The following is an 11,330-nucleotide window of genomic DNA, read 5'->3' on the forward strand; positions in this document are numbered from 1 at the left end:
GACTGGAAAGTCTCTAAAGATCTCTTCTTGGGCGGGAAACTCCCGGCCCTGACCGGTAATAAAAAAGAATTTGAATGTCCAAGCTTTGGCATTGGACTAACGAGTCTCGAACCAGGCCAATGTCTGCCTGTTATCTTTCTTGCGAAAGCTGACGACATTGCCCTTGGTGGTAGCCCTCACATTGTAAAAGGCCAAAAATTCCCGGGCGGTCAAGTCGGGATAAGGGTCACCGAGAGGCTCCAAGACCATGTGGAAGACGATGCAAGCACAGAGATATGCCCTCAATGCAAAGGGATGCAGTTGAGCTGGTGCCAAATTAAGAAGGTCCAAAATAGGGCAGCAAAAGGAGAGCCTCAACCCATGCTACAGGAGGGATACGGTTATGGCCACTTTACTAGCAAAGCCCTCATCATCACAGCATCCAGATGAGGGGACCTCCATCATAGCAGTTTCAGGGATACGATATTCCTCCCGAATCCATGAAAAATGCTTCTCTTGGAGGCCTGAGTGCCACCCGTATCCATCAAAGGTCGTGCCTTCAGGGACTTGGAAGGGATGTACAGAGCCTTCACCTTGGTCAACCATGGAGATTGGAGGAAAGAAAGGAAACAAGGAAATGAAGGAAGACAAAGTAGGCAAGAAGCAAAGGCAAGAAAGGAAGCAGAGAGAAAGAAAAGATAGCGGAGGGAAAATTAAAAGAGGCAAAGAAAGGGTATTTAAAGAAGAGCAAATATGGAACGCCAACGGACGCAGACATCATGGCCTAACACTAAAGCAGAAAAGTAACCGTCACAAGAAAGCTCCTCTCCCTTTCTGCCACGACAGTAGGAAATTATAAGGGCTCTTTGATTTTTGAAAAAGTGAAACAATGCGGGAAAAGAATATGAAAGGCTGGCGGGCACCTAAGGGTTGCAGGTGGGCCAGGCTTGTATCCATAGTTATTTGCTTCCCGCACACCCAAGCCCATGGTAAACCATCTAAAGATATAAGGTTTAGAAACAAAGAGGAGGCCCATGGTGGGGTTCACAACATGTACAAGGCAACAAGATTAATCAATATAAATTCCTTACGCCAAGGGGCGAAGAGAATTAGCGAGATTGCTGGAGGGCCTATTTAAACTAAGAGCCCATTCTATCATAAAAGTCTAAAGTGGGAAAAACCCATAGGAGAGATCCTTGGCTGATTGAAGGGAATAAGGGAGTCCAAAGTGCATCGGAATTATACATGCACCACGCCATCTTTCACGAAAAGATAAAAACCTCATGTAGTTGCATAATTATTTAAGGTATTAAGTGATGATCCACACCGATAAATTCTAAATAAAATAAGTATTGTGTATGAGACTATATATATTAGGTAACCCTTGATAGTAAGGGATCAAACTCTTTTCTTTATTTTCTGAATTCTTTGGTTACGTCAGCTGACTCAAGCATCGAAGTTTTTCCAATGGATCACATCGGAGTCTCTTAACAGCATGTGGTTGAACGGTTGCAAAGAGGAAGTGGGACACGTCCTTAACACATGTCTAATTTCTTCACATGTGGATGTAACTTAATTCCATATAATTTCAATCCCCTAATTAATTCACATAAAGCCATGCACGTATTCATCATGACCAATGTTAACTCAGTAGTACTTTTTTGAATATTGAGAACTACAAGTACATAATTCTAACCCTTTAATAAGCAAATAACGAATTCAGGAATCTAAATGACAAAAATAATAATAAAACTGAGGAAAATGACAGCATTATCTGTGAAGGCGTGTGTATGAAGAGAAAGATGTAATGATTTTTGACAACATTCGAATCATCTGTGCTGATAAAATGTCAAACATTTATACGAATAATTCCTCTTCAAACCCAACATCAAACATAATAAGGAATATTTCACGTGAACAATATTTGTTGTAGAAAGGAAAATTCTGCCAATGACGAAGAATGTTTTGAAAATTTATAATATTTTATTTAATTTTCATCTTTCAACTAAAACTATTTCATCTCTAAATTTAAATCAGACTTAGTGATAAAATTTGTGCATTTGGTAATTTTACATCGAAGTACCTTTTAAAATAAGAAAAAGCATAAAACCACGTTTGAACAAAAGCATCAAAATGATGCTTTTTGTAAAATGCACTTCAGAGAAAGTGGTCCTTATTTTAACTAGCTATGTAATGGACAAAATAACCCTCATCGTTTTAACATAATGATAGATTTGCCCATTAATATTTTTCTGACTTCTCGTATCCTCTTCTCTTATCTTCAAGGATATGTTCTTTTATGTCATTTCTATATCAAAAATTACCTTTTTACATTATTTCAAAATAAATCTAATATATTTGAAAGTGTTTTAGACATAAAGATCTTAAATAGTAAATAATTTTTTAATAGTAGAGCTTATTATGTTAAACTCTAAACTATAAGACTTAAGTTAAAAGCAATATTTTCCACTACAACCTCAAACATGCACTTAATTTTATATGCATTTATACTTTTATGACTTTTTAATCTATTTTTATTTTACATAAACATATTACACATTAGAAAAGTTGACCCCCTTACAAAAATTGCTAGTTACGCATCAATTAATTTTGAGTTTCTTTTAAAATTTAAAAAAAAAAATTAATAATAAATTTAATTATTTATATTATATCTTAACAAACTTAGTACATGAATATAAGCTTACACACTAGGAAAGTTGATAACTTCCGGCATAGTCTATCGTAAATTGCTTCTTGTCTCTTTTAAATCCTATTAGCAAGTTGGCGTTGACATCACATTTTCTACTCTTTCGTACCTTTGTGCAAAATTGCAAATATAATTTTCCTTTCGTATAGTTTCTTTATTTCTTATTTGTGGACGTGGGCTTTTTTCTTGCATCTCGTGAGCAGCGACTATTAGGTCACTTGGATCTTGTCTACGACAGGCCTTTGACCTCGATGCGATAGTGGTTCATGAGACAGTTGGTTTGGATCCATTATGACCAATAACAATAAGCCCATCTAAATCAAGCTTCAATGCTGCCGCCTTCAGCTTGTTTGAACTGCTGTGGAGTTTCAATCTCGTCACTCCCACCGCAAAATCATATCAAATCCACTCTCTAAGGGCGGAAGAGGTTGAGGACAGCTCAGTCCTTAGTGTTGGGATCGAATCTCGAAGACGTCGCCACTTTCTCGAACGTCGATCGAAATTTCCCTTTTTCTTTGACTGTTAGTGTATATTCGTCTTCTTCATGTATTGCACAAAAATGATCCTCCAACTGGGTTAATTTTTATTTAAAGTTGTTCCAGAAGTCATTTAAATGCTTCTAGAAGACCTTGTGATTTGTTGTGTTTGATCTACTAGCTCCATTACCTTCTCGATTGATGCAAAGTTTTCTTGGATGTCTTGTTGAGTTTCTATCTGCTTGGATACGGAGGTCGAACTTAGCATATTTGCAACTGGATCAAATTCTTTGTAATTTCATAGTACAGAGACCGGTTTCTCTCTGATAACAATTGTAACACTACCCTGAAGAAATGTAGCATTTAGATCACTTCAAGGATGAGAACCTCCAAGAAAAACAAAGAAATAAGAAAGAAAAGAAAACTGCCTTTACTTTATGAATGATTCTCCTGGAGCCCCCATGGCTTAGTGCATATAGTGCTAATGTTCTAACCAAGTAATCCCTCACACCGGCCTTAGACTAGAGAAAAACATTAAAATGACATACTGCAATGAAAGGGTACTATACGACCCTAAGCCCATTTGCCAGCTACAACTAAAGTCCAGTTAAAATAACAAGAACCTAACATGTATTGAAAATAATGCAGTAACATAGAGTGGTCCGTGGCCATTCGATCGGAGTCAATTTCAACTCAGTCTTGTTAGTTGTACATCTCCTCACTTCAGTTCCAGAACCTTCCTCATCTCTATCTCCCTTTGCACCATCGAACTATTACATGTACCAGGCCTAGTATCCCTACCCTACCAAAGCTTTGTGTGGATTGCGATAACTACTAGAGTTGTCCCGGCCCTATGTCACAACTCATGGAGCTAGACCCAAATAGGCCTTTTATTCTTCTTCTTTTTTATTATATATTTATATATTTTTTTGCCAATTGGCCTTTTATTCCAACATGAAGAGCCGGGATATCTGTTTTTTTAATATCATTTTGACCCTAGTCAAGGTCAGAATTAGTTATTTCCAAACTGATCTATTTTGAATCAAAGTGTAAAAGTACAATAGGTCGGGTCACGTTAGAAGAATATAAAGCCTGAAAAACAAACTTTAATATAATTTCTTTTCAAACCAAAAACACGGCATTATTTCATAAATCATTAATTGAAAACTAATGCTAGAGATGGCTTTGAGTCCGAGTACGGTGTTTTTGAGATGATCACATATCAGTCATTGGGTTCATAGCTTTGTGCTTCAGATAAATAAATGAGGATGGCTCAACTAACATTCCATAAGTAATTTAACAAGAAAACTCTTGTTGCAGTTGCCTACCCTTAAGCGGCAGGTAAACGGCTGGCCCATTGCTGACTTGGCAAAGGATTAAAACGTTTCGTTTTGTATTTCTTCATTGTCCTCTACTTGTAATTCACGCCAAGATTCCCCTTCCCTCTCTCAGTCCCAAATCGAGCTTGCCCTTTGTTCTCTCAGTCCCAACCCGCACGAGTCAATGAGTTTTGGAACTCCAAAATCACGCGACTAGGCCTCCCTCTTCTCAATGAGTTTCGTTTGCCCCTTGCTCGCCTCCCTCTGCTAAAAAGATGCCCCCTGTTCTCTTAGTCCCTCTGCTCAAAATAAATCAAAGTAACCAAAACCTGAGCAAGCTTGTTCTTTATATATGCAAGACCCTCTAATACCCCCAACAACATTCTCATCATTGATAGGCTCTGAACACACCATCGAAAATACCGATGTCCTAATGAAAAACTTCTCCTCGGGACTCATTAAAACGAAGCCGATCCGAATAACATCTTGAAGAGTTTGTAAACACCAAAATTGAACCTCAACTATGCTTCAGAAGCACAATTTTTTTAAACAAATACTACAAATCAAGGACTTTTCCTTGATTTCATTGCAGTAATCATTGGCTTTCTTTTTCAATCCGTCATAGATGCCCCCACCCAAATAAAAAAAAATAAAAAATAAACCCCAATAGTGATTCTTTATTTTTGAACACTCTCTAAAACAAAATCTTCCCAAAAAAATTGATAGCTTTTTGTTTTGGGTTTTCCACACAATGTTTATAGAGTTGAGAGATTTGGATGAACAACAAACAGCCCCAAATGGATTTGAGAGAAATCAAGAGGTATGTGAGAGCTTACCTCAAATTTTGATCAGATCAAGTGGGGAGATCTATACAAATATACTGTGTTGTTTATTAGGGCTAGGGTTTTTCTTTGTTTTTGCGCGTTGTGAGATTTTGGTCTCGGTGAGGAAGAAAAGTAGGAAACCAGAGAAATGAAATGGGTTTCAATCCGAGCGTCTTCCTTTTCATTTTTTTTTTTAATATTAGCTGACGTGGCATTACCGACTGCACAGCGTCTACATGAGACGACTGTGTATAGAAGAACTGTTTAACAAAATATTCATTTCATTCTCTTGTTCAAACATAAGTAGGCTTCACAAACATCAACTCAGCATAATAAAAGAGACTTCAAACGTGGGTGGGGAAGTAGAGGGTATCCTATGACTCGAGCTTTTGATCTTGAAGTGTGGAATTATTTAAGAGACTCTAGTAGCCTCTTAAGGTTTATTTTCACAATCATTCTCATCTCATCTCATTTAATCATTATAACTTTTTCAAATTCTCACATCAAATAAAATAAACAATTTAACTTTTTCAAATCTCAAAATAAAAATAACATTAAAAATATATATTCTAATAATATTTTATTCAAATTTTAACTTTTATCTCAACTCATTTCATCTCATCTCATCTGCAAAAAAAAAGAAAAGAGGCTAAGTGACGTAGAGATGCAATCACAACAATCTGACGTGGGCTGTTAGATGAGTAAAGATCTGAGCTTGTAGAAATTCCACTTAGCTTGAGGTAATTTGGATTAACCTTATTTAACACTGGTTTCAAACCCTATGTTGCTTGTAGGGGTGCCAAAAAAAACCAGTGTACCAGTAAACCAGACCGAACATGTGGATTTAGTTCAGTACCGAGTTTGGTTTGATTCATTACTGGTTTTATTTTTCTTACAACTGAACAAAATGGGTCTAGTTCCAGTTTTTCTTTTTTTAAAACCAGGCCTTTCTAAAACCGGACCGAACCGGTTTATATATATTTTTTAATTTTTATATTGTATATAATTTTTATATATAATATATAATTATATATAAAATAGTTTTATATTATATGATAAATTACTAATTAATATAATATGAAATTTTAAAATCTTATATCACTATAGTTTATTATATTAATAGTTATACTAATATCATATAGTGCATATTAATAGTTATATTGATATTATATCACTATATACTATAATATACTATAATATATTACTATATTATATATTATAACATATCACTATAGTCTATAATACAATTATAATATATCTTATAATATACTACAATATATTATCACTATTGTATTATATACTATAATATATACTATATTATATATATATATATATATATATATAAATAGCATGTAGTATATTAAAACCAGAAAACCAAACCGAACGAGATCGAAAATCCGTAAAATCAGAGTATCGGTTTAAGAGGGTAACCAATACATAATCGGTTTTGAAACATGTAAAATCGGTGCATGCTGGTTAGTCCTAAATTTTGTCCAAAACTGGACTGGACCGGACCAGACTAGTTACACCCCTAGTTACTTGTTTTCACCCCTATGAATATGATTACATATTGTTTGACACTTTGAAATGGGTTTAAAAACATGTAATTGATTATATGCCATGATTGTTTGTATTTCAAATTTTTCATTAGAGGTTACAGTATGACATGTTTAAGATCAAGTTCTCTACATGAAAACATTTCTTATAACGTCAAAAACATGCCCCTTCAATTTAGTGAAGTTTTGTTGCATGTAGAGGGAGAAATCTAAAACTCTAATTTTAAAATTAATGTTAGGACCATGAATTTGAGACAACTTTTAACTAATCAAATATTATTTTTTGGAAATGGCATAACTATATTTTGACACACATACAACGTAATGACATAACTATGTTTTGACATGAAAAAATGGTGAAAGTGATATACATTCTCCACCGCGGCAAGTTAAGTAGAGGCAAAATTGCCTCTTGAACTCACAAGCGTAGGAGGAGCGTGGGGGTGCATGTTGTGGCTCTTTTCTTTATAATATCCAAAAGTGTCTTCACAAAACAAAAAAAAACAATTGATCTACCTATGTTCATTGTCTATTACTATAAATATATCTACCTATGTTCAATGTCTATTACTATAAATATAAATGATTAAATCTAGTTTTTCTCATTAGGTTAAAGTTTTGGAACAAGTAGTGATTTTACATGATATTAAAATAAGGGTGTTGAATTTGAATTTCGACCCTACTCTTTATCTAATTAATTAAATATTTTACGTGTTTGGTCCACTTATTAAATGGGAGTTTGGGCTACATCTGGGGGAGATTGTTAAGATAAATATAAATAATTAAATTTATATTTTATCATCAATTTAAATTTTGGCAACAAGTAATGACTTTAAACTATTAAATTACCAACTGTATATTCTTCTTCTTCATGTATTGCACAAATCTAATCCCCCAACTGGGTTAAATTTTCTTTAAATTTGTTTGGGAAGTAATTTAAATGCTACTAGAAGACCTTGTGATTTCACTATGTTTAATCTACTACTTCCATTATCTTCTTGATTGATGCAAGAATTTCATGCATGACTTGTTGAGTTTCTTTCTGCTAGGATATGGAGGTCAGACTTGGTATATTTGCAACTAGATCAAGTTCTTTGTAATTTCATAGCACAAAGATTGATGTCTCTCTAATACCAATTGTAACAATTTCTTTAAGAAATGTAACAAATAGATCACTTCAAGGGTGAGTGAGAACCTCCAAAAAAAAAAAAAGAATGAGAAAGAAAGGAAACTATTATTACTTTTTGGATGATTATCCTAGAGCCCCCTTGGCTCAGTACATATAATGATCTTGTTCTAACTGAGTTATCCCTAACATGGGCCTTGGGCTAAAGAAAAACATTAAAATGACATACTGCAATGAAAGAGTACTCTACGACCCTAAGCCCATTTGCTAGCTAGAACTAAACTCCAATTAAAACAACAAAACCTAACATGTAGTGAAAATAATGCAATAACATATAGTGGATAGTGGTCTGCGGCCATACGATCGGAGTCAACTTCAACTCAGCCCTGTACATCTCCTCACTTCAATTCCAGAACCTTCCTCATCTCTATCACCCTTCACACCATCGAACTGTGACAGGGACTAGGCCTAGTATCCCTACCCTAGTGAGAATCCTCTAAAGTCCCCCAAGCCTTTGTGTGGATTGCAATAACTACTAGAGTTGTCCCTATGTCACAACTTATGGAGCTAGACCCTAGTAGGCCTTTTATTCTAACTTGCAGAGCCAGGATATCTTTCTTATAATATCATTCTAACCCTAGTTGATCAACGGATAAGGATGCACCTATCCTTTTAGCCATCTCCTCGTATTTATCCAAGAGATTGCATAAATCGTGGCATTTTTCTCTTTTCTTTGTCTTCAAAGGTATGTTTGCCTACACATTGCCATTCTTCTTTGTTTCGCTCGTTATAGCTTGTTACAGTATCTTCTCCAGAACCTAAACTTCTTTTCTTAGAGCCTCATTCTCGCGTTGGAGACTCTCCATCTTGAAAGCCATTTTCCTCAACCATTCTTTCATTTATGCAAATCTTCCCTCAATGTTATTGTTCGTTCATTCATTTGCCTATTGAAGTTGCTTCTTAATCACAAGTTGCTTAAAAACACATCATTGCAAGCATATGAAAAGCTCGTTGAAATTTCACAATTCTCACAGATGACGCCAAGTATTGTGGACATGTTTCATATTCCTGCAAGTGGACTATACCAACCTGGAACCAAAGGGTAAAAGAAGCTTAGTATGGTGGCAGCACCTCTAATGCTTAAGTAGTGAGAATGAAGCATATGATGTATTGCAATTTTCTCATTCAGAAGTTACTTTTGATATGTATTTCATCCTCTATTTATATAGGTAAGATATTTAGATGGTAAGACTTACCCTTTGGCTTGATTCCCTCTAACCCCTATTGAGTTACAGACCGTTAGGGCTTTAATTATGGAGGTCTGGGGCTTTACATGTTGTCCATTACGTCATTAGGTTTTCATTAATGATGGTTAGATTTGAATTCCATATCAATACATTTTGGCGTTTGGAATCTTGGCCCCTATTGGGCGGGCTTATGGCTTTGGGTCTATGGGCCCCTATGGTTTGGGGTTCAGTCCGACTTTCTTAGGGGAATATTCATCCTACCATTGACCTATTAGCGCTCTAGTTACACTACAAGGTCCATGGCACCTGTTCCCATTTCCACTGTAGCACCTTGAGCAAAACAAGCAGCCTTATGTTGGTGTTCTGCTTTCACTCTCTAGAAGTGAAACAATAACCCATGTATTTGGCAATTTCTCTCTTCACGTTGTTTAATCAAATGTTCTCTCTCAAGTCTTAGTGCATGGGGTGTATCATATGAAGTAAATAATGGACTTCTTCCATGATGTCTCTTTTGAGAAAGAGAGAATCTTCAAACCAGTTCGTCTAATAAACTCCAAATAACAGCCCTCCAATTGGCTATCGACAAATAGACTACCCTTTTTAATTCCCATGTACCTGCAGACTACATGAAAGCCCATGGAACCCATCTCTTGTCGCCCCCACCCCAAAAAAAAAACTTGAACTCTATTTTCCTCTCTCTCCCCTTTCCCTTCCCTGGAATCCTCTCTCGATTTGCCCATATTCTCTCAATCGATAGTGTGATCTATTTGCCTTTGTCCAAAAACTCTCTTTTATGTCATCTCTTCTCAATCGACATTGTCATAGACTTGTCGTTGCCTAGAAACTCTCTCTTTCTTCCATCTCTCTCTCCTCAAGCCAGATTTGGAGATCTCTCTCTCTCTCTCTCTCTCTCTCTCTCTCTCTCTCTCTCTCTCTCTCTCTCTCTCTCTCTCTCGGTAATAGATCTGAGATATCTCTCTGGATTTGACATTCTTCACAGTTTCAAATTGGCATGCAATCTGCTATAAGAGACAAAATTTACAAATTTCATGTGCCTCTTTACTTCTTTCCAATAAAATGACGATTTTGAAAAGTTTAGACTTCATCCAGGATGTATTATTCTTTTTGGGTAAAATACATCAGAAATAATTTATTTATTTGTTTCTCCATCTTAGCAAAACATGAAGATGTTCTTTTCAATAAAATGACAAATGGTGTTGAAGCCAAACAACAAGAAATTGACCGAATTGTCGAAGTGCCTCTAGTGCTCCTCTCTCTGCACATTGTTCAAAGGAGACCCTATTGGTGCCCATGTATACCCTTCTTCCACCATTTTCTTACTTCTTTTTCTCTTTTTTGGCTTGGAAAAGGAAAAGAGGGAGGTCAGGTTTCATTTAATTAAATAATCTAGTGTATTGATCCATATGGCTTTTGTGTGTGCTTACTTACATGGAGGACGTCTATTGGATGTTGTTGATGGCTTAACGACGGACGAACCGTTGCAAAGCGGGCCCCTTCTAGAAAATTAGAAATTAATCATTTGGTGCATACACCCAATTTTCATATTTTAGAATCATGTCCCTTGTCATTCAAAAATGGGTATATCATCCTTTCTAGCCATAAGCTAGATATTCAGGCAAATTATATATTTTATTTATTTATTATTAGATTCTAGATATTCTAATTAAGTTTAATTCATTTTAATTTTTGCCTAATTTAATTTATAAATTATTTTAAAAAATTTCTAAAAGTTTTTTGTATATGCGTTCTTTATTACAGTTTGAAATCAGTTTACCTAATTTTATTTCCATTTTCTCCCTATCGTCACATCTTCCAATTCTTTTTTATTTTATTTTTTATATATGGGAAAGAGGAGATTCGGTCCTTGGTTCTCTTGATGAGAAACTAAGGTGTTGCCAATTGATTCAAATGATCTTGAAGTTACATCTCTCAATTCTGCTACAACATAAATGATACGAAGAAGTGATTAGCTATATATTTATCCAAGTTTTTGCAAATGAATTGTTACTCCATACGACCTCCAACCCCAAGTTTCGAAGAATCTTTTGATTATGCCAAGCTACAACCATTTTAAT

The 11,330-nt window shown here is 35.4% G+C and overlaps 1 long non-coding RNA gene across 1 annotated transcript; it reads right to left on the minus strand.

Moving 5' to 3' along the window:
* Positions 1 to 4,306: 4,306 nt before the first annotated feature.
* On the minus strand, positions 4,307 to 5,483 carry LOC122311773. Its single transcript, XR_006242860.1, has 2 exons — positions 5,318 to 5,483; positions 4,307 to 4,780 (listed from the first exon to the last, which is right to left on the minus strand). It is a non-coding gene; the product is annotated as an uncharacterized LOC122311773 (long non-coding RNA).
* Positions 5,484 to 11,330: the final 5,847 nt, after the last annotated feature.

The sequence above is a fragment of the Carya illinoinensis genome, chromosome 1 (assembly GCF_018687715.1).
Source record: "Carya illinoinensis cultivar Pawnee chromosome 1, C.illinoinensisPawnee_v1, whole genome shotgun sequence".
NCBI classification, from domain to species: Eukaryota; Viridiplantae; Streptophyta; class Magnoliopsida; order Fagales; family Juglandaceae; genus Carya; species Carya illinoinensis.